The sequence below is a fragment of the Leptonychotes weddellii genome, chromosome 9 (genome assembly GCF_054177405.1).
Source record: "Leptonychotes weddellii isolate Sample4059 chromosome 9, ASM5417740v2, whole genome shotgun sequence".
Classification (NCBI taxonomy): domain Eukaryota; kingdom Metazoa; phylum Chordata; class Mammalia; order Carnivora; family Phocidae; genus Leptonychotes; species Leptonychotes weddellii.
The window spans coordinates 59,486,442-59,511,506 of NC_138377.1; the positions used below are offsets into that span (position 1 = coordinate 59,486,442).

The following is a 25,065-nucleotide window of genomic DNA, read 5'->3' on the forward strand; positions in this document are numbered from 1 at the left end:
TTTCACTCAACATAATACCCTCCAGTTCCATCCACGTCGTTGCAAATGGCAAGATCTCATTCCTTTTGATGGCTGCATAATATTCCATTGTATATATATACCACATCTTCTTTATCCAGTCATCTGTCGATGGACATCTTGGCAGTGAGCGTCTTTTTGACAATTACTTTGAACTCTTTATCAGGTCAATTACTTATTTCCATTTCATTAAGTTTCTTTTTTTTCTGAAGCTTTTATTTTGTTCTTTTTTTGGGAACATATTGCTCTGTTTCCTCATTTTGCTTGACTTTCTGTGTTTGTTTCTGTGTATTAGATGAAACAGTTACCTCTTCCAGTCTTGGAGGAGTGGTTTTTTGTAGGAGATAGATCTTATTTTCAACTTTGCCCTAGCTCTTGTTTGTCTTTCAAAACTCTGTGATTGTCTAAACACCCTGGATTTATTCTTGACAGGTCCCAGTCACTGAGGGTGTTTTAAGACCTGCCAGTGTTCCAAAAGGAGGGACCTCCATCAGCACCTAGTGTCAGGCTGATTGGAAGCTAGACCCTTGGGTAGCAGCTTTTAAGGTTTGCAAATATATACTGTTCTGTGGCACTGCATTTGTAAACCCTGCTGGCCTACAGACCAGGAGATCTGGAGGTGTTCCCTGGGCCACGTTGTAAAAACTGGGGCTTCAGACAAGTATAGAATTCTCTTTCTGGAGGTAGTGATGAGCTATAGCGAAACTAAGGGAGAGAGTAAAGATGGCAACCCAGCTTATGTTCCCTGAGAGTGGCTCAGAAGCTTCTAGATGTGTGGCAAAGCTGAAGTCTCCCCTTCAGGGTGAAACTGAAAGACCAGGGCTGGGGGATGTGGACATTGGTGGGGGGAGGGTGTGTTTCATTCTGTTGTCTGTGTAGTGCCCTGGGGGTGATAGCCTACCCAAAACTTTCTCTTCAATGTTACAGTCCCCTGAGGCACACCAACAGAAGCCCCTGGCCACCAGATGATCAAGGGGTGTCCTCTGTGTGTAGTGCATTGGCACCTGGCTTAGGAAGGCAGTGGGAGAGTGGTGGGCTAGGACATGCCTGCCAGCTTTTGTGGGTTTGTGGGAGAGCACAGGGCCAGGGTATCCTGCCACCTTTAGTGGGGTGGACAGCAGGAGATGGTGATAGGACAGCAAAAAGATGGTGTCCACCATCACCTCCCATCTCCCAGGAGAGTCTCAATAGGCCCCTGCTCCACTGGCAGATGCTTTAAGATTAGCAAATGAATTACCTTCACATATAGTCTAGGTACTTTTCAAACTTCTGCTTTCGTGCTGGTCCCTGGGGTGAGTCTGCATGCAAGCCCTTTAAGGGAAGTATCTTCATTCTATATAAACCTTTGGTTTTCAAAGCCAGATGTTTTGCGAGGCTCATGTCTCCATTGCAGGTCCCAAGGGTTGGGGTACCTGATGTGGGGCATGAATCCCTTTCTCCTCAGGGAGAAGCTCTGGTTTTGTGACATCCCTCTCAATGATGGGTTGTGGTACTGGGGGTGGTATTTTTGGCAAGACCATGTCTCTGCCTCACCTACCTACCTTGAAGTGGCCCTTTTACTCTTTGTTATGAAGGAGCTGTTCAGCTAGCTTTCAGGTCTTTTTCAGAGGGAATTGTTCTATCCATAGCTGTAGATTTGGTGTGGCCATAGGTGGAGTTCAGGATCGTCCTATGCCTCCATCTTGGGTTGCTTCCCTATTGCTTTAATCTTTGAGCTCATCTCAAGAAGAGAAAGCATTACTAGTTTTCTGTTTTTATGTAAAATGTCCTCCAAATCAAACTTCACATGCAGATAATGTTTTGAGTATTGCAGAGGTCTTTTTTTCCTGATAACTCTGCATCACTATCTCTTTAGCAATAACACAGCTTTTTTTTGGATGACTTCATAGGCTTTTGGTGGGTCCTATTTTGCTTGATAGCTTACTACAGCTATTGTGCACTGAACAGTTAGTTGGCTGTCAAAATACTATGAGATCATACAGAAGCAGTTAGTTTCTGCCAAGTTAGTAAGTTTCAGAACTCTAATTCTTAATCATATCTTTAGGAAAAAACAATAACTAGACACCTACTAGATACATAGCACTTTGTCTATTTTCTTTCCTTTTTTCTTTTTATCTTCATAAAAAATGCTCTGAGGTTGCAATTGTTCTCTAATTTCACAGATTAGGAAACTGTGACACGAAGAATTTAATAACAAGGCTGCATAGTTAGTAAATGGCAAAGGTCTATTTGCTCCAAAACACTTGTTTTCTCACTGGATTGTAGTTCCGCACTAGAAATCGTTATGATGCAATGCACAGTGTTGCCTTAAGTGTGGCATTTGTCATCTGGCCATGGAAAACACCCCCATTTTCAAAGTGATTTGGAAATATTAGAGCTGTTTGTATGGTTCCATCAGTGTAGAGAGTTAGTGGGGGCTTTGGAACACAACTTCCTCCCCAACACATACTTCCTTTTTCTTTCTTCCATAAGAGTGTTTGTTTTTAATTCCGTTCTTAAAGTATCAGTTCGAAACATAAAAATATTATATAATGCTTGCCTGTGTAGTGAATTTTAACTCTAAGGTTAAATATGAGTTGCCTCAGTCACACTGTTTACCACCAAATAGGCTCCAACTTAGGAGGCACAATTTTACTACTTCTGAAATTGGATTATGTCTTATCTCTGTTCTGTAGCATTATGAAGAGTTCTTTCTTTGGTTAGCTGCATGACCTTGGATAAGTTACCAAGCCTCCTTGAGCCTTTTTCTTTTTAAACTTCTGGAAGTATCTCTAGATCTTAATGTTCTACCTGCTTATTGAATAGATCTATTGAAACAGAGTAAACCAAACCTTTTGTAAGCTTTTCAGCTCTATAAACATTTAACATATGGGCGAGTGATTCTCAGATATGAGTGTTTATTAGAATCATCTGCTGATTGTGTGAGTGCTGAGTGCAGAGTCCTGGGATTCACTCCCAGTGATTCTACTTCTGTGGATTTGGGGATTATAAACAGGCTATTATAAAAAGAAGTAGAAGTAGAAGAAGATTGTGCCAATAAGCATGTGAAATTTTATAATAAAAATTCACATAAAACATCTCTAAGAGACTGATTTTCACCTATTAAATCAGTAAAGATGAAAATAGTAGGGGCACCTGGGTGGCTCAGTTGTTAAGCGTCTGCCTTCGGCTCAGGTCATGATCCCAGGGTCCTGGTGGATCAAGCCCCGCATGGGGCTCCCTGCTCGGCGGGAAGCCTGCTTCTCCCTCTCCCACTCCCCCTGCTTCTGTTCCCTCTCTCGCTGTCTTTCTCTGTCAAATAAATAAATAAAATCTTAAAAAAAAAAAAAGATGAAAATAGTAGTACTTGGTGTGGGGAAATGACTATTTTATGTTGTTGATTGAGTATAAACTTGGAATCACCTTTCTGGAGAATAGTCAGGGAATATGGATTAAAAGGCATAGAAATATTTTTGTTCCTTTGATTTAGCAATTCCAGTTCTTTAATTTTTTAAAAATAAAATCCCATGTGTACACAATCCTATATGTGGGCATATTCAGTCGTGTGTAGGAATATCTGGTGCATAGTTGTGTTTTTTTTTTTTTAAAGATTTTATTTATTTATTTGACAGAGACAGAGATAGTGAGAGCAGGAACACAAGCAGCGAGAGTGGGAGAGGGAGAAGCAGGTTTCCCGCCAAGCAAAGAGCCTGATGCGGGGCTCGATCCCAGGACCCTGGGATCATGACCTGAGCTGAAGGCAGACGCTTAACTACTGAGCCACCCAGGCACCCTGGTGCATAGCTGTTTATGAAAGGAAACAAATTGCAGACAACTCAAATATCTCACAATAAGGAGTTAGGTAAATGAATTATGTTATATCCATATAACGAAGAATTATGCAGACATTAAAATGTGGATGTAGAACTATATTTTTATTTATTTGAAAGATGTTTGTGATAGTAGTTAAGTGAAGAGGGTTTATGAACATGTGTAAATGAACAAATTAAAATTTTGTATAGGGTGCCTGGGTGGCTCAGTTGGTTAAGCGACTGCCTTCGGCTCAGGTCATGATCCTGGAGTCCCGGGATCGAGTCCCGCATCGGGCTCCCTGCTCGGCAGGGGGTCTGCTTCTCCCTCTGACCCTCCTCCCTCTCATGCTGTCTGTCTCTCATTCTCTCTGTCTCAAATAAATAAATAAAATCTTAAAAAAAAAAATAAAAATAAAATTTTGTATATATTTGTAAAAGTCTAGAAAGATACTCTGATCATCTAAAATGGTAAATGGTTTTCTTTGGCTGATGGGATTATAGATGTTATCAATTTTAATAAAATATGAAAAATTTACAAATTTTTGTAATTGGAAAAATAAAAGAAAATAATTTTTTGCTTTTAAAAGGAAAAATATTTAGGGAACTTTGATTATTGATAAATGTCATTATTTTCTCTCAGACTTTGTATTTGTAGCCCCTTTCATCCCCCCATTCTAGTTACTTGGTTTGTTTTCTTCTAAGGCTCTTACAAGAAGACTCATTTGCATGTTAGTTGGGGTTATAGAAGCCAAGGAGGTTCTTGCCCCTTCTCTGATTTCTGTATCTTTAATTCTCATGGCAAATTGGAATGTCTTAAAGCTCAGCCCTTTTAGAGGATTTTGTGTAACTAAGGTTTAGTCACCATAACATCATGAACTTTAACTTGGTTGCCACATTATCTTGTTTTGGATTGTGTTTGCCCAGCTTTATAACCATATCTGAGAATTTTGCTAATGGCAGGAGAAATAAATTCTCTCTTTTTATTTTCCTGTTAGCTTACTGATTTTCAGGGAGAGAAAACCAGTGATCAACTTCCCCTCCTGTTACTTAAGCAAATACTACTTGTAGGAGGGATAAACAACCTAAGGTAGGCTAACAGTCTGGATGGGGAATGTGTGTGTGTGTGTGTGTGTGTGTGTGTGTGTGAGAGAGCATGTGTGTATGTCTGCACATGCATGTAGAAGCTGTAATCCTGATGACTGGGAATGGCTAACGTCAAAAAGACACGAAATAACAAGTGTTGTCAAGGATGTGGAGAAACAGAAACTCTTGTGCGCTGTTGGTGGGAATGTAAACTGGTGCAGCCATTGTGGAAAACGGTATGGAAGTTCCTCATAAAATTAAAAATAGAACTACCATATGGTCCAATAACTCCATTACTGGCTATCTACCCAAAGAAAATGAAACCACTAATTCAAAAAGATACGTTCACCCCTATGTTTATTGAGGCATTATTTACACTATCCAAGATATGGAAGCAACCTAAGTGTTAATCCATAGATGAATGGAACAGGAAGATGTGGCATATATACATATAATGGAATGTTATGCAGCTATCAGAATAAACTGGTGGTTGTCAGAGGGGGGAGGGCTAGGGGGTGGGCACAATGGCCGAAGAGGAGTGGGTGATACAGACTTCCAGTTAGGAAATGAATGAGTCATGGGAATAAAAGGCACAGCATAGGAAATATAGTCAATGATATTGTAGTGGTGTTGTATGGAGACAGATGGTAGCTGCACTTGCGGTGAGCGTAGCCTAACATACAGAGATGTTGAATCACTGTGTTGTACACCTGAAACTAATGTAACTTTGTGTCAGCTATACTCAAAAAAATTCACAATTTGATGACTGGGAAGCATTAAGGATAAATGAATTTACTGAATTTAAGAGTCAAGAAATCTGATTTAAGCTCTGGCTTACTATATTAACTACATAGGAAAATTATTTAAATTCTTGTAGGTTCTGTTTTCTCATCTATGAACTAGAGGTATTGGTTCCCATATTACTTTACAGGGTTTGGGATGTGATTCAATCAGATAATACTTTGTCCTTCCTTCATTCATTTGTTCTCCAAATATATATGGAGCACCTACTGTATACTAGGCATTATTCTAGGCACATGATCTATTAGTGCACAAAACGGACAAAACCCCTACTTCCTTAGAGCTTACATTCTAGCAGGTAGAGATGAACAATGAAAAATAAGCATAATAAATAGTAAATTATATAAAACATGATTAGTGCTATGGATAAAAGTAAAAGATATGGGTAAGGAGAACTGAGAGTGCTATGGGTAGAACAGGGTAGGGTGGCGGATGGGGGAGCAGGTTGCAGTTTTTAATAGGGTGTCAGGGTGGACCTTCTCGAGAAGGTGACATTTGAGGAAAGATTCTAATTAGAAGAAAGAGTAGCCATGTAGCCATGTGGACATGTGGGAGAAGAATGTACCAGGCTGAGATGACAGCGAGGGCCAAAGCCCTGTGGTGTTTGAGGGACAGCAGTGAGACCACTTAGGCTGGAGTGGAGTGAGTGAGATGAGGGGAGCTAGGTATGGTCAGATCGCAATGACTTGTGGGCTCTTTAAAAACTCTAGCTTTCCCTCTTAAGGAGATAGGAGCCATTACAGGCTTGGAGAGGAGACGTGATGTGACCTGATTTAAGTTCTTAAAGGATCACTTCTGTCTGATGTATGGTGACTAGACTGTGGGAGTGAGAGTGGGAACAGAGGGCCTGATTAGGAGCTTTTACAGGAATTCAGGTGAGAGGTGATGGTGGCTTGGGTGAGAATGAGTGGTCTGGGTAGAGAGAGTCATCCAGGAAGCACGTGGAAATGAAGGTGTGTTTATCCTTTTTTTTTTTTTTAAAGATTTTATTTATTTATTTGAGAGAGAGAGCACAAGCAGGGGGAGCGACAGAGGGAGAGGGGGAAATGGACTTCCTGCCGAGCGGGGAGCCTGACGTGGGGCTTGATCGCAGGACCCTGAGATCATGACCTGAGCCGAAGGCAGATAATGCTTAACCGACTGAGCCACCCAGGCGCCCCAGGTTTGTTTATTGTTATAAACATGGTGTTGAGCTAAAGGGTATTCACTTCTCATATATTTTCTTAAGGGCTTAGAATTTAAATATATGTTGTTATTTGAATGTATACTTTTTAATATCAGATGTCTAGAAATTAAATGGGACCTCTTAGTTTTAGTTTACTTTTACTAAAGCTCTTTTGAAGAAATCGAAGTTTCAAGCTCAACAAAGATTGCTTTTGTGCCTCCTCTGACAGTACATGTAGCATTTGATCCAGGGGTGGTTCAGTATTGCCCTGGCTTATTTGAGAAATTGAGATGTCCCTACACCACCACCCATTCTCTATCCCCTCTCTAATCACCAAGTCTTGTCCACTGTATTGGTTTTTTTTTAAGATTTTATTTATTTATTTATTAGAGAGAGAGGGAGGGAGTGAGAGAGAGCGAGCGCATGCACAGAGGGAGAGGGAGAAGGAGATTCCCTGCTAAGCAGAGAGCCTGATGCGGAACTCGATCCCAGGACCTTGAAATCATGACCTCACTGGAAGGCAGACGCTTAACCAACTGAGCTACGCAGGCGCCCCATCCATTGTGTTTTTGAGTGATATCTCAAATCTGATTACTTTCCTCCATCTCCACTGTTAACCCCACGGTCCTAGACATCATCAGTTTTGCTTGTATTACAAGTATCCTCTTCCATTCTGTACTTAGCAAACAGAATTTTCTACAAATGCAAGTGTCATCAAATCATACCCCTGTGTAAAAACCTTCAGTGACTTCTGTAGATTATTTTCACAGGCCCCTGTCCATTCTTCACCTTACTCTGTCCTGTTCTGTGTCCCAGGAGGTGCAGACCACATCACCAGAAATCCTTTGGCTTCTGCTTCCCATTGAAGATGTTATATACTTTCTGCACCTAAGATGAAGTCCACAATCTATGACATGGACAAGAATCTGCAAAGAAGGCCCTGCAGGGTCTGACTGATCCACCCAGGAGACTCAGCTTGCCTCTTTTTCCATCTCTGGCCCTGACAGTTGCCTTTCAGTTCCTTAAAGACCCCAAGCCCCTCCTACCTCCTTGTGTTGGTACTTCTCGTTCCTTCTTACTGGACTACTTTTCCTCTACCGCCCTTCCCCTTCACTTGTCTCACCCTTGCCCATCCTGAATGTCTGGGCTTTAATGTTGTTTCCTCGGAGAAACCTTACATGGTTATACACTCCATTTCTCACTAAATGTTCCCTTTGTAGCAGGTGGCATGACTCTACATAAATATTCATGTAACTATTTGCATAATGTTTCTCTTCTCTGCTAGATTCCAGGCTTTGTGAGGTCAAAGATATGCAAGTTTTTGTTTATCTTTTAAATCTCTGCCTCAGAAATACTTGATCCATACAAAGTACTCACTAACTCACTAACTGCCCAGAAAATGCATCCTGAAAGTGAAGATAGCTTCCCTGGTTGTTTTCAGTAATTATCAAGGAAATTTTAATGTGTTAGTGTAGAGTCAGACCTAGGAGCAGAACTAGAATTTCAAATCACAGTGAGAACTAGAATTAGAACCCAGGTGTCTGTGCATTCTTTCCTGTGTTGCAACTGACCCTCATGAACCTAGCAGTACTATGTAGGAGCCTACGAACCACACGCTAAAGAAAATAATATCAGCAAGGCATTTCTTATCTTTCAGTTTTGAAGTTGAAAGAATATATTTTTTCATTTCATATATTTATTGTGACTTCTGTAACTGGAATTATTGACTTTTTCTTGGGTAACTTCAAGAACAAAGTTACATTTAACAAATAGAAATGAGAGAGAGAGGGAAAGCTTTGGCACCAAATACCTGGGTGAAGAAAAAAGAATGACATTAATAAGACTTGAAAAACAGAACTAAAACTAAAAACTAGTTATTTAAAAAATAAAAACAATTCCAGTTATTTTAAAACAATAACTTTGGTCATTAGCACCCTCGGTAAAGTATAACTTGAAACAGGAGTATTTGGTCTTGGCAATAATAAACTGCTCTGTTATATGCATTAAATGTATTAATTTATCTGATCTTATCCGATCTAATTAATTAATCTGATCTTTTACATTTTTCTGTTATAAAACTTTACTTATTCTACTATTTCTACTAGAAAATGGAAATGTATCAAACTCTCAGAGTAGTATAACTTAGTTTTATTTCATCGATTGTCATTTTTTTCATTTTAAAAAGTTTGAATTGTATTTTGAGAAGGTTTATCAATAGCCATTTCAGAAGCAAATAAACAGATATGTTATTGAAATACATATGGTATTCTAAGTATTTCAAATTCATAGAGCTGAATGGAATTTATTTTTAACATTATGAAGAAATAGTCTTTCATGGACATTTTTAATGGTGCTTCTATTCCAAAATAACTTTTGTGGCTGTGACATTCTAGAAATAGATGTATTTGATGGAAATGTTGACAGATTCTTATTTGTAAGCAATGAATGAAGCCACCTAGAATTTTAGTGACTTCCCTTCCAATGAATGGCCATTCATATTTATTATTATCAATTCTAATAATAATCAGTTTTAGAATGCCAGCTGGGCACTGTAGAACATTTGATGTGATCTCAATCTAATGAATCCACTTCTAAAGTACCATTGTTCAGTACATGAAAGCGAATGCACACCTGAGAAGAAGAGTCAGCCTTGAGCCTTTGCCTTTTCCAGAAATTAATAATATGATAGGAGGTCAGGGCATCTATGCAATAGACCTTTGAGCATTAAGTCATTCTTGGCACTGCAAAGGAGGGTAATTTGTGTAAGACTTTTATTGTGAAGTCTGTCAGCATGGAAACTGCAAAACAGACTCTTGAAAGAGAAAATGCGTTATACTCTTTTTCTTTTTTCTTTTTTATTCCTTCCTTCCTTCCTTCCTTCCTTCCTTCCTTCCTTCCTTCCTTCCTTCCTTCCTTCCTTTTTGTTGGTGTGGATGGCTAGAATTTAGTAGCACAAGGCACGGAAGATTGTTCTTAATACGAAGAGAAACTTCCTCAATAGTTTGGCGAAGGTGTTTGGAAAATTTGAATCCTTAAATGAAAAGAGAAAACTCAATTAATAATTATTTATCTAGTATCTACTGTGTACTTATCAAGGTATTACATTTAATACGTTGGTGTGTTTTTAAATGAAAGAAAGAATGGTTGTGTGTTGAAATGAAAGAAAGGTGCCAAAGAGCTGTGTGTAGAAAAAATACCTGGAGAATGTGTGACCTTTAGAAGTGTGTGATAAAACATTCACCGTATATGAAGAGGACATGAAGTTTGGTGAAGCTAAATAATTCTTAATTTATGCCAAAGTGAAGTTATTTACTATTAATATCAAGGCAATAAATTAAGTGACTTATTTGTCAGCATCGGTGCTGACAAATTTTGACAAAAAATTTTGAGAGGTGAATAGAAAGTCCTTTAGAAGTTTTTATAAAAAATAGGGGTGACTGGATGGCTCAGTTGTCTGGGTGTCTGACTCTTGATTTCGGCTCAGGTCATGATCTCAGGGCTGTGGGATCGAGCTCCGCGTCAGGTTCCACACTCTGTGGGGAGTCTGCTTGGGATTCTCTCTCCCTCTTTCTCCCTCTAGCTCTCCCACCACTCATGTGTGCACGCACTCCCTCCCTCCCTCTCTAAAATAAATCTTTTATTTAAAAATTTTTATAAAAACTAAATATGTATGTATTTCCAAGTAGCTAGCTACATGTAAACTCTCTTTCTGAATTTAATTCCATGAATATCTCTCTAGATATTTCTCAGAAAATGTATATTTTATGTAAGGGCTAAAATAGAGATATTTTTTTTTTTAATCTCAAAAAGGGATTAAAAAATACCAAAAATTTACCATTCGGTAGTAAAAGCAGAGACTGTGCCTCGGAGAAATAAAAGAGGGTTAAGATCCTATTCAATTAGAGGGATGCTTGCAGAAGAGGTGTGCACTGGAATAGACCTTGAAGAGGAGCAGCTTATTTGTGTATATGACGGTGGAGAAGGGAGAGGCATCAGGACTGACAGTGATGGACTGTAATAGTATAATAGCCCTAAGGAGGGCCCGTACTGAGTGGAGCACTGGGTGTTATGCGCAAACAATGAATCATGGAACACGACATCAAAAACTAATGATGTAATGTATGGTGACTAACATAACATAATAAAATAAAATAAAATAAAAAAAAGAAAAAAGAATAGTCTAATAGCCCGTATGTGTGTGTGCATGAGAGAAACAGAGGAAAAGGAAAACTGGTATCTAACTAAATATTTCACTTGTGGCTTTTGGTTACACCATGCAATTGGACAGACGGTTTTGCCATCCAAGGTGACCTCTGTTTTATATGATTAAATTCCACTCTGATTATTGCTTGAGTCTCTGAGCAGCCTATACCTCTGCCACAGCAATGATATTTACGCTCCTTTAAAGGATTTTTTCCGCTTATTCATTTTATCTTTGTAGCTTATTACATAGCTGTGTTTTGGGCATCCTGCTAGCATCCATTCACCATATTTGTGCCCTGTGATAAGAGATGTTGTATGTTGGTGCATTTCTTCCTTAATAAGTTCTGAGTGTCTAGAACAGTGCCTGGATATAAGCAGGCATTTGTTAAATATTTGGTTAATGTTTTTGGTAGGGATTCTTTCTTGCTGTTTAATACCAGCTATATTTTATGTGAAAGGCAGATAAAACTTACCACAAGAAACTGTGACCATGGTGGTAGATACAAATTTCAGTCATATGAAGCATCTAATTTCACAACAGTGGATCAGTTTCATAAAAAATTACATATTTGTTTATCAGAGTATGTAGTGTCAGACAGAAATTAGGCTTTTTTTTTTTTTTGTATAATTGGTTTCAATGTTTGCATTCTCATCTATCTGTGTACTGCTAGTTACGCAATGTCTTCTCTTGGAAGAGTTATTGCATTAGAAGATTTCATTCCCTTGGAAGATACTTGGAATATTTTATCTTTAGCCATTTTATTGAAAAAAAGGGGGGGCAGGTCAAGGGGCTGATTTTAGTCCTGTGATAGTCCTTTAAGAGTATCTGAATTTGGGGCACCTGGGTGGCTCAGTTGGTTAAGCATCTGCCTTCAGCTCAGGTCATGATCCCAGGGTCCTGGGATCGAGTCTGGAATTGGGATCCTTGCTCAGCGGGGAGCCTGCTTCTCCCTCTGCGCCCCACCCCCCCCACTTGTGCTTGCATGCTTTCTGTCTCTGACAAATAAATAAAATGAAATCTTTAAAAAAAAAGAATATCTGGATTTTCTAAGGTTATTGCCTAACTCACCTTCATTTGTTATGTTGTCAGTTTTCACACCTATCTGTCTGTCTATCCATCCATCTATTATCTTTCTGTCTGTCTGTCTCTCTGTCATCTACCTATCCATGTAGCTACTTACTCATCTGTGTATCATCTCTATATTATTGTGTCTATCATCTGTCTCTCTACTTCTATCATCTATCTGCCCATCTATGTATCTGTTCATCTTCTATTCATCTATCAATCATTTACCCCTACCTGCACACACACACACACACACACACAGACACACACAAACACATATGTATTTATTTTAGGATACCATTTATTATGTCAGGTACCAGATCACATTTGTTATTCCTTCCAGCATATTTGCTTTATAGATGAAGAATTAAGAATTAGGGGGCTTAGCTTTCTTGCTCAATTAGTGAATTAGGAGCAAAAATTGATTTTAAAAAGATTCTTTATTTGATGGGGTTTTCACTTTTGAAAGATGCTATTGAGAGATTTAGTCTTTTACTTGTAACAGATTGGGAGAACTAATAAAAATTCTTAACAGTGAGAAAAAATAAAACATTTGAAATATCTGAGCATGTCAAAACTAGCAGTTCTTTGCTTTATCTTAGGAGAACAGGATGGTGTCTAGAGAGGACTACATTTGATAAGATATTGGCAAAAATATTAAAAGAATACTGTGGTAGGATCAATAATATAATTGTCCAGGGATTTAAGAAGTTCATATGCATACAGAAAATGATACAAATCATTTGAGAACCTTGTTAGAGAATTACCAAGGAAAGATTTTTTGCTTAAGTGATTTCCTGTGTTCTTCAGGGCTAACATTTGTCCAAAAGTTTCTCTTTTGGAGTCAAGGAGAATGCACAGGATTGAAGTCTATCTATGAGCTTCTTCAGATTAGAATTCCCTAAATGCCTGGAGTACTGCCAGCTATTATCGCCAATATTCTCAGTTTGCAGCCTAGGGTATAAAAATATGTAAAAATACATATTTTTAATAAGCAAATTTGGGGGTTATGACTGTTATATTATTTCAATTCCAATGTGAACAGTTTTTATAGTGAAATGATCTTAGTTATTTTATGCTAGGGTAGCATAGCATAGACCCTTGACTTTGTCTCTATACTTCTTTTTTTTCTTTAGTAGCACTTATCTCATTATTGTCTTACCACAATGTAATTTCACATTTATTTGTGTGATTCTCTAACTGCTGTCTCCTCTGTTGGACTCCATGTTCCACAAGAACACTTTTCTGATTCCTTCTGTAGCCTTAGAGCCTAGGATTATGCTGTACACACACACACACACACACACACACACACACACACTCTATAAATTTTTGTTAGGGGAAGGAAAGGAGCTCTGAGAGACTTTTAGACTAGGCTAGATAAGAACTCATTACAGCATCCCTGACTGCATTATTTTCTATATGCTCAAAAAGCCTATTAAAGATGGAATTGTCTTTAGCAGCCTATAGCTTTTATTTTTTATTTTTTAAAAAAGATTTTATTTATTTGTGAGAGAGAGCACGAGTGGGGTGAAGAGTAGAGGGAGAAACAGACTCCCTACTGAGCAGGGAGCCTGAGCCGGATCATGACCTGAACCCAAGGCAGACACTTAACTGACTGAGCCACCCAGTCGCCCCAGCCTATAGCTTTTAAATGATACCTTTTCCCATTTTGAAAATCCTTCTTTGATTTACTTGGATGTATTCATAACTAAAAACACATGGATACATTGACTTGTCTGATTTTCCCCAAAACATTTTTTTTACCTTGAAGAAAATAACAATATATATTAGATACTTGCTTGTATTTGTGGATAAGAAAATTGGGGTGAAGTCCTTTTCTTATGATCACTTAATTAATAATTAAAAGGAAGATAGAATTGTATTCTTTTATCTCTCTCTTTTTTTTGCAAAGAAGAAAATAACCGCTTAGTTTATCAGGTGCTTCTTTCTCTATTTAGCTGTGCAGTTATATTGCAAGTGATGATATCGTTACTTCACTTTCAATACATAACTCTTTTATTCCTTTTTCAAATATCCATGGCATTGGTCAGCGCTTCCGAAAAAAGTTTAAAATGTGAGCAACAGTATTTCTAGAAGAATACTCCTAGTGCTTCATTATTAGGTAATGCTATTAGTTGTTTCATATAGGTTTTTTTCATGTAAATGGAAATTTTTTTATCCCTAATACTAGTAGATAATAGTATAAACATCTATTAATATTAAAGAAGCACTGGTAGAGATCATTGCAACTACAAATCGTAATCAAAATTTTGGTTCGGGAATAGCCTTTTTAATTTATATCCAAAACATAATTGTCTTTAAAATAATAATTTCAATCATATTAGGCTAGCAGTATTTATACTTTTTTTTTTAAGATTTTATTTAATCATTTGACAGAGAGACACAGCGAGAGAGGGAACACAAGCAGGGGGACTGGAAGAGGGAGAAGCAGGCTTCCCGCGGAGCAGGGAGCCCGATGCGGGGCTGGATCCCAGGAGCCTGGGATCATGACCTGAGCTGAAGGCAGATGCTTAACGACTGAGCCACCCAGGTGCCCCAGTATTTATACTTTTAAATTGCATTAAAAATAAGATGAGTTTAAGAAAATAGTATCAAAGACTAGAGGTCTAACGCTGCTAACTTTAGTAATGTTACTCTGAGGAGAACCCAAGCATGTTAGGGTTGTGGGGTGTTTGCACACGTTAGGAACACAGCAGTTCGGGGGATAGAAGATATCTGCTTCAGAGCTTTAAGTCAATATCACTACTTGAATAATGAAGTGTTAGCTCTTCTCTGCTTTACCCAGCACATTGTTTTTACCTTATTTCATCTTGTACATTGTATGCTTTTTTGGTGAATTTTTTTTTAACCATTTTAGAAACAAGGTTGAGTATGTATCAATAAATATGGTAAATAACTTAGGGTTGTAGTAATAATAACTTACACCTTACCTAGGAACTGAATCTCTGCTTTGTGTGGTGTACTTGTTCTTTATATCACTCCTCCGCTTTTTTTTCCCATTTCATTGCTATGTGGACTTTTATTCCCATTACTCACTTATGTTAACCCTGTGGGTCAATATGGATGTTGCAGATTCCCTCATATACCACTGTGACTTACTGTCCTGTTAACCTTGAATTGTACCATTTAGGTCTGATTTTCTTTTTCTTCTCTTGAATATATTTGCTTACTAATAGGTTAACTAAAATATGCCCTATGTTCCAGGTCTCAAGTATCCCTTCAAGGGATGCCTTTCTAGCCTAATTCATGTAAAAGTTGATCTATCTTTCTGTAGGTCTTCCAGCATGATTATGTTTGTCCACTCCTCTGGGCATTTATACGTTGCCTCAAGTCTTATTCACTGGGGCTCATATCACCTACAGCATATGACACTGTATATTTATAACCTAAGCTTTTCTTCTTCATTTTGCAGTCTTTGAGAAAAAGCGGTTTACCTTATATACTGTCATATTTCTCAGGGAGCCTAGAGCTGTTCCTTGTATAGATTAGGTGCTCAGTTTTCTCCTCCTTGTCTTCACAGAACAGATACCTTATTTCATGCTTGTTTGAAATCTTGCTTCTACTGCATCAGTGATATGGACATAGTAAATATACTACACATGCAGATATGATACAGATCAAACCTTCATGCATCATAGAGGGCATGCATTTTGTTGACCCCACATCGTGTACTGGTTGGCACCCCTAGCAGGAGACCTAACCATCTTTGTACAAGAGGAAGGCAAAGCGATAGTGGCGTTAGGCTGTGTTAAAAGTCCACCTGCAGGGCAGTTGGGATTGCTTTCTGGGTTTTTTCCTGGAGTTTGAGCTGAGAGAACGCATTAAAACCATCTCTAGAAGATTTTATATTAACATTGGCAAGAAACAAACAATTGACATCAGGCATAAGTCTTAATTTGCGTTATGCTTTTGGCGCATCGTTGCTGGGAAAATTATGCTAATCCTCACCATCTGCAGCTACCAGATGTGCCATTGAGAGGTGCACAAGTTCCTTTCCAGAAAACTGCTCGATGTCGAATGTCAGTCATTCCAGTTAAAATGACAGCACCTACCATCAGAGGAGGGAAGACAACTACAATTCATGTTTTTTCTTTACCATCACATACAAATCTGGATGATTAATACTGTGATAAATGTAGCTGACAGAGGAAAACTAACAAATGTAGTTGCTCAGTCCATCTTTTGTTCTGTTGCAAAATAGCTATGGAATCTGTTAAAGACTATCTCATTGAATATACATGTACAGTGGGTGTGGTTACGTTCTGCTGACTGCATTACATTTCTTGGCTTGTATGGTTTATTATATTAAGAGAATTGGCTGGAAGGGTGTCAGCAGATGGTGCTAGGCACAGAGTAAGTTTTGTCATTGCATGGTTTAGCATGCTTCCAGGAACTCTCTCCCAAATACGATTTTTGAAAATAAACTTGTTCATTTGAACACACTGACAGGTTCTTCCCCGAGAGTCGTATATCATAAAAGACATTGCCATCAATTTACTGGAACTATGATTTTGTTCCTTTTGGTTGGGAGGAAGAGAACAAGAGAGAGTAAGAAGTGGTGACGATCGACTTTTATTTAAAATCTTTAATGTTTTACCTGGATCTGGATGTATCTACATTTAGATGTATTAGGAATCCTTTCTGTACTAGTTTCATACCTTTTTAATTTTGGCAGCTACAGCTAAGCATTACAAGAATGCCAGGGCACAGAGCACATTGAACATACCAGGTACACCCTAAAATTCCATTGATTTCTAGAATATTAATGAATAACAGTGTACGCCAGCAGCTGGACCTTACCGTGAGCCTTCCTTGTTCAAGAATGTGTCAGAGTGGGGAGCAGGTGCCTTCCTCCCCTTTCCCTCATTCCTTACTCAGGTCCCTGCCAGCCACACCGTGCTGTTGCCTTGAGAGGCTTTGTGTGGACATCAGAGTATTTTCTCATAGCTTAGGTATTCTGTAAACTCATTCTAACCAATGTGTCCAAAAAAAGTATATTTTCATTTATTTTACACTCCATAGGGAATGGGGAATTCCCCCTTAACCCTGCTAACTGCTGTTCTTACTCAAGTTTTGTCAGGAAATGGGGCATTTTTAAGTCATAATTATTTCTCCAAACTGCCTGTGATGAATATCTGAAGTCATCCCTTTGTCCCATATTTGTATGTGGTGGTGTTCTTAAATCCTGAGTAAATGGGAATTTATAAAGGAATATGAAAGAAGAGGCAGCTTAGTCCAAAAAATAAGGGTTCCTCTGGATGAGTAGCAGATCATGAATGTTGAAAGAGTTACACTGTTTTGTCTTTTTGAACGATAGTGCTCCCTGAAAGTTCATCTCAGAGATAAATACAACTGTGTTTTATTTTCTCAGGACTGAGGAATAGAGCCTACGAAGGAAAATATTTTAAGTAATTTTCGTCACTCTCTGTACCTTTGCCCTACTTGTTCTTGCTGCCTAGAGACTTGTCACTTTACCTGTGCAAACCTGGGCTCAGTCCCAGGTAAATTTTTGCTCATTCCCAAAGCTTAATTTCCTCATCTTCTTTCTGGAGTGCCTTTTTTTGACCTTTCAGGGAAGAATTCTGTGCTTGCTTCATTCTGAACCCCCAGCCTCTTTCTCTTCTACTCTTGAGTGGACTGCTCACCTGGTCTAGTAATAATAATAAGCTAGCATCTGTCTTTGCCGCCTGACTGAGGTCCTTGATGTGTTGAGACTGCTCTCTTTTTTGTTTTGTCAGATATAGCTTTGAATCTGTCTCTGGGACATTATAGCATCTATTAAATATTTGTTGAGCAAATAGATGGGTGAATAATATTATATTATTCTTATATGCAGAGTTTCATATATGGAGAATCATCTTCGATGTCTTTAAGGTTCATGAGAATATAACATTTTGGACTATAAATCGCAGACAAAATAATTCGTGTCTCTTAATTTTGAAATATGTAATAACAATGTGTTCTATTATCATTGGTATTGCTAACATTAGACTTGAAATATTAATACATTGGTGTATATATGTATGTTTTTATAAAATCTTATTACCTTTCAGTGTTTCAGTCCAGTTTTACATTTGGAAATATTTGTCATATATGTTTCACGTTAAAAAAGAAGTTAGCTCACTGAAAATCCTGATAGCAAAAGTCACTTTTAAACTTTTATTCATTGTACAAGCAGAACATTGCATACATTTTGAAAAAATTCTTTTAGTCCTAGTGTCAGTAAATTACTTGTGATATTTTTGTCTGTACTCCTGTAGACCTTTTAAAATGTACTTATGTACAAACTTTTAAGTAAAAGGAAGATCTCACTATACATACTGTTCTTTAACTGAGCATCATTTTTGAGTTGACAAAATTACCCAAAACATTTTAGGGTAGGAGTTGCCATTTGATGATCATCTCTGCAGATGATGCTCACATTGAAACTAGAAGGTCACCCATATGGAGAGGTTAAAAATAAAATCTGCTGGCCTTCAAAATCCTCTTATCAGCCACCTAACGGGGTCAGATACTGACAATGATGCATCTGAGAGCAGTGAGTAAAGACAGATTACAGAAGTTTCATAATTGTGAATTGTGTTCTCAATTTATTCATTTTTGCTTATGTTTGTTCCCTGTCTTGGGGTCTCTGGACTGTGCAAATTTAGGTGGCAAATCTCAGATGTAGCCCCAAAGGGCTAGTAGTCATTTACATATTCATGCATGAAATAAAGTATTTTATGATATGTCAATCAAATATACCCAGAAATCAGAAGACAAGTTTTTTCCCAAAGTAAGTTCCATCTAAATGTAGCTAAAAAGAGCTACTTTGTCATTAAAGTGAATGAATATTCATTTTTAGAACAGACATGATGTTTGGATTGTGTTAAACATATGTCTGTTAGTGAAAGTGTGAGTCACAAAGAAAATTTCATCTAAAAATAGTATCTATAGAAAAAAGCAATAAATATACATATGGAAAAATACTTCTTTTTTCTGTAAACTTTTACTTCTTTATTTTTAATGCTTGTGATATCATGTATTTATTTTCTGTTATTAAAAGAAATGGTGGACCATGTTCAGAATAGCATGATTCACAATGGCTAAGAGGTGGAGTCAACCCAGGGGTCCTATACAGGGATAGATGGATAAACAAGACATGGTATATACATACAATGAAATATTATTCAACCCTAAAAAGGTAGGAAATTCTGACACATGGTATAACCGTGGATGAACCTTGAGCACATGATAAGATTAAATAAGCTAGTCACAAAAAGACAAATGCATATAATTCCACTTATATGAGGTATCTAGAGTTGTCAAATTCATCGAAACAGAAAGTAGAATGGGAGGTGCCAGGATCTGGGGAGAGGGAGAAATGGGGAGTTGTTTAATGGGTATAGACTTTCAGTTTTGTGAGATAAAAAAGTTCTGGAAGTTGGTTGCATAACAATGAATAGACTTACCCCTTCTAAACTATATAGCTAAAAATGGTTAAGGTAGTAAATTTTATATTATGTGTATTTTGCCACCATAAAAAGAGAGAGAAACTGGAGAGAAAGTATAATTTTTAGATTGGAGCTTATTTATTTTTAACCATAATTGTTTCTACAGAATAGATACCTAGGATTGGTCTTGGACCTTTAACAGGGTTATGATATAATACATGATTACTGATCAAATATAGATATATAAGAAAACTAGTTAAGGCTCAGTGGCAAGTGACTTGTCCCTAAATTGTCTATTTTATTTATTTTTGGTAGAAAACACTGGGCATTGTAAATTATTATTTGTAGAATAATTAAAAGCTAACTACGGGGCGCCTGGATGGCTCAGTCGGTTACGCATCTGCCTTTGGCTCAGGTCATGATCCCAGGGTCCTGGGATCGAGCCCCGCATGGGGCTCCCTGCTCAGCGGGAAGCCTGCTTCTCCCTCTCCCACCTGCTTCCCTCTGTCACTGTCTCTCTCTCTCTGTCAAATAAATAAAATCTTTAAAAAAAAAAAGCTAGGTAAAGTATTAAAATCACCATGTTCAAATATGTATTTAACAGAGCTTTGCTTTTTAATGGTTATTAATAATCCAGAGACATTGATTTATTCACAGATTTATTGATGGCTTACTATTGTGTTAGAGACTGAGCTGGGTTCAGACATATAATGATGAATAAGTTAAGTCTTGTCCTTGAGGAATCTAAAGTCAATTGGAATGGAGTGGGAGGAGAGTAGCAAACAGAAAATTACAGTAAAGTACCATAAAGATTATGAAAGGGGTAAATTAAGAGTATAATGGAAAAATGTAGGGTTTTGGGAGTTCAGGGTTTCTGTTTTGGGGCTTCAGGAAACAGCTTGTGGAAGAACCAGTAGCTTTGTTCAGTGAAAAATGTAAGTTCACTGGGTGAAATGTTTGGAGGAGAAAATGGAGGACACTAAATGCAGAGGCTGATTGGTCGAGAGAGCTTCCGGTCGTTTTGCTGGGAGAGTCCTTTATGTCTGCTGTCCTGGAGTGCATGGGTTCTCTTTCACTGTCCTAAGTCCAGGTTTGGTGGTGTGCCTGTGGGGCTCAGCAAACGTGGCTTAGTAACTGAGACTAGTTTACTGTGCTTGGAACACTGAGTTTAGGGTGGGGGAGGGAAGAGTTTACTGTGCTTGGAACACTGAGTTTGGGGTGGGGGAGGGGAGAGATGCCACAGGTAAGGTGAGGCTACATTATGAAGATACATGCCGCCTTGTAGCATGATTCTGGCAGTGAAGAACCATGCAAGATTTTTATAGAGGAGAGTAGTAGAGAGAGATTGGTACTTCAGAAATTTGATTGCGGATTCACTGAAGAGAAGAGATTGAAATGGAATGAGAGGCAGGGCCATCACTTAATAAGCTAGCAGTATCGTGGGGACAATAATTGACATTGGTTGTAGGGATAGAAAGGAGTGAGTGACTTCCAGAGCTATTAAAAAGCTAGACTTGCTCTTTGCTGCATCTATTGTGAGAATGAAGGCCATTCTCAGCGATCAGACATTTGACATTCCAGAAAATGTCGGCATCACTCTGAAGGGATGTACTGTTACTATGAAGGACCCCAGAGGAACTCTTCGAAGGGACTTCAATCACATCAGTGTAGAACTCAGTCTCTTTGGAAAGAAAAAGAAGAAGCTCTGGGTTGACAAATGTTGGGGAAGTAGGGAAGAACTGGCTACTGTTCTCACTGTCTGTAGTCATGTACAGAACATGATCAAGGGCTTTACACTGGGCTTCCCCTACAAAATGAGGTCTGTGCATGCTCACTTCCCCACCAACATGGTTATTCAGGAGAATGGTTCCCTTGTTGAAATCAGAAATTTCTTGGGTGAAAATATATCCGCAGGGTTCAGATGAGACTAGGTGTTGCTTGTTCGGTATCTCAAGAAAGCTGAGTTAATTCTTGAAGGAAATGACATTGACCTTGTATCAAACTCAGCTGCTTTGATTCAGCAAGCCACAGCAGTTAAAAACAAGGATATCAGAAAATTTTTGGATGGTATATATGTTTCTGAAAAAGAAACAATTCAGGTTGATGAATAAGATCTAAGTTGCCCAGCTATAGAAACAGCAAGATGTCGGATGATTTTTTAGATTCATTTGTGATATTTTAGTAAGAGGTGAAAGATTTAGTTGATCTGAAGAAAAACCAGAGTATTTATTTGTGTTTTAAAGATGCAATTAAAGTTGTGTTGATTTGGATTTTTTTTTTTTTTAAAAGATGATGTAACATCTTTTTTTTTTTTTTAAAGATTTTATTTATTTATTTGAGACAGAGAGAATGAGAGAGAGAGAGCACATGAGAGGGGGGAGGGTCAGAGGCAGAAGCAGGCTCCCTGCTGAGCAGGGAGCCTGATGCGGGACTTGATCCAGGGACTCCAGGATCATGACCTGAGCCGAAGGCAGTCGCTTAACCAACTGAGCCACCCAGGCGCCCGGGATTTTTTTTTTTTTTAAAAAGCTAGACCTAAGATTTAAAAATATTGAGTGTGAGTTTGTGTGTGTGTGTGTGTGTGTAAGTGAGTTTGTCGGGGACGGAAAAGGATGACATTATGGCTTGGACTAGTGGAGAGAATGGTGGAGCAGTTCACCAAGGTAGGGACAGAAAAGGAAGGAGGAGGGGGTTTGGGAAAACACAACCATCTTCACTGAAATCTTGGGAGGGGATGGATAAGCCTAGTGAGGGTCTGTGGAATAGGATGAAAGGAGGTCCAAAATAAGGAACCTGAGGGGGAAAAAAATGGAAGAATGAACAGAGGGTGAATGACCCACAACCAAACCTAGGCAAACCAACAAAACACAAAACAAACAAACAAAAAAACCAAAACAGCAAACAAAGCAAAGCTGAGCAGGGGTAGGTCAGAGAGGGAGGAGGAAAACCTAGAGTGTCCTTTCAAGAAACCAAGGGAGTAGGGTGTTTTTGGAATGAGGTGGCAGTCAATAGGCTATCTATCAGGGAAGGATTTGGCAGCAAGGCGCTGCGTGGTGTGGTTGGTGGAAGGCATTTCAGGAGTGCTGTGGGGCCCAGGACAGGTTGAAGTGGGTTGCTGAGTTACATCAGAAGTGGGGGCTAGGAGCCAAGACAACCATTTCAAGAATTTTTACTGTAAAGAGGAGGAGAGTAGAGTAGAAAGAACTCTACTAGAGAGGATATAATAATATAATTTTATTTTTATTTATTAAAAATTTTTATTGTGGTAAAATATATGGAACATAAATTTACCACTTTATTCATTTTAAGTATACAATTCAGTGGCATTAAGTATATTCATGGTGTTGTGCAATTAACTGTCTAGTTCCCCAATTTTTTCAACACCCCAGTAGCAACTCTATACCATTAGGCAATAACCCTCTAATCCTTCCTCCCTCTAACCCCTGGTAACTTCTAATCTTCTTTCTGTCTCTCTGAACTTGTCTATTGTAGATATTTCATATAAGTGGAATCATTCAGTATTTGTTCTTTTGTGATTGGTTTGTTTCACTTAACATAATGTTTTAAAGTCTCCTGTGTGTTGTAGCATGTATCAGAACTTCACTCCTTTTTATGGCTGAATAATATTCCATTATGTGTATATACTGTAAATTGTTTATAGATTCCTGTGTGGACACTTCGATTGTTTCTGCCTTTGGGCTGTTGTGAATAATCCTGCTAAGAACATGTGTGTATAAGTGTCTCTTTGAGTACCTGTTTCCCCTTCTTTTGGATATATACCTAGGAGTGGAATTACTGGGTCATGTGGTGAGTCTATGTTAACCATTTTAGGAACAGTTTGTCACAGAGACTGTGACATTTTACATCCCCCACCAGCAAAGAATCAGGGTTCCATTTTCTCCACATTATTGCAAATACTTGCTTTCTGTTTTATGTATGATTCTTGGACTTTAATAATGATAATACTTCTTCCCATCGGGGCTCTTGTGGACTCCCTTGCCTCTACCCCGCCTGCCAATTTTTATCTGCCCGTGAGGCATCATCTCCATTTTATAGGTGTAAAAGCTGAGGCTTAGGAACATTCAGAAGTTTGCCTAAGATAAGTAAGTGCATTGTATCTCGGGGTAAAATCTGTACAGCTGTAAAGACAATATACACATGTTCATCATTGGTCTTTATTTTTCCTCTCAATGAAATAAAACCAAAACCAAAACCAAACTAAACTAAAACTGAAACTAAAACTAAAATAGGAGCTAAAACTTGAAGCTGAAATGTGTAAAATTACAGAGCAACCTGCTATTCAAGACACACGCGGCTTTTACTATGTGGACTACCAGGCAGTGAAAACCTATATTAATGCACCCGGCAGTTACATTTGATAAAATTGTTAGAGAATAGATCTTAATAACATAAAATAACTGCGTGAATTTGATCTGTGAATGAAGAGTTTTCCATTTTGTGTAGTTCTTCAAACTCTTTTGAACATTCACACCATTGGTGAAAATAAAGTTGATCACATATTCCTATATATGTGAGCTATATTAATAAATGATACTGTAGTAATACAACTTATAAATTATAAAATAAAAGAAATATATTTATAAAGGTAAGAATAACAATTTGAAATTATTGAGTATGAACATAATCTCCATTTTCTTTCTCTATACAGTGGTTTTTCTTGCTCATTTCTGGAATCGGTGCACCTCTACTTATATAAATTACTGATTAAAAAATGGCTAACAGCCATCTTGTGTGATATGTTCAGCTACTTTTTAAAACAAATATTTAAAACATCCTTTGTATGTGAAAGTTATTTACTCAAATGAATTCACAAGTGCATATTGAATATTTATTACATACAAAGCATTTTTGTACATATTGTGATCTTGCTTTGCTCTCTGCAAAATATGCAATAAAGTTTAATTGTAACTATATCCACCTAAAATTCCAAAAGCTTGCCCTTGAGGAAGTGCCTCTAATTGTGGGAGAAAAGAAGTATAAGCAACATCAAATTTACTTATAAAGCAACCTTCATCTATAACTTGTATTTAAATTGTCTTTGGAAAAGTGAACGAGGTGATAATTTATCACATGAAGTTGTTTGTGCTGATGTTTTGGCATTTTGAGGAAAAGCACAAGTACATAAAATCTAATAGAGTGTCAAGGGGAAATTGGCAAAGCACTCTGTGTGATCTCAGGAAAATAATGTCTAAAATACATATGTATTTTTTAATAAACTGAATTCACTTGAATATGTTTCTGCTTTGACTGCTTTTGTGCATCGATTTGCTCCATAGCAACTACCTAACAGAACTATTCTAAGGGGGAAGAAAGAAAAGGAAGATATTTAGTGTAGAGATTTTGAGTCAGCTTTTGAGTTAGCTGTTTTCCTTTTGACCATAGTAATTAATTAAGAATATTTGAAATGTATTTTTGTGGTTACATTTTAAGTACATTAGTGAGTTTTTCCTGAATGGTGTG

General features: G+C 37.9%; 1 protein-coding gene and 1 pseudogene across 2 annotated transcripts in view; both read left to right on the plus strand.

Moving 5' to 3' along the window:
* The window catches only part of PRKD1 (protein kinase D1), a 313,593-nt gene that overhangs the window by 26,490 nt on the left and 262,038 nt on the right, over window positions 1-25,065 (plus strand). The gene's annotated exons all lie outside the window — the stretch shown is intronic.
* Window positions 21,126-21,695, plus strand: LOC102749917 (large ribosomal subunit protein uL6 pseudogene; annotated as a pseudogene).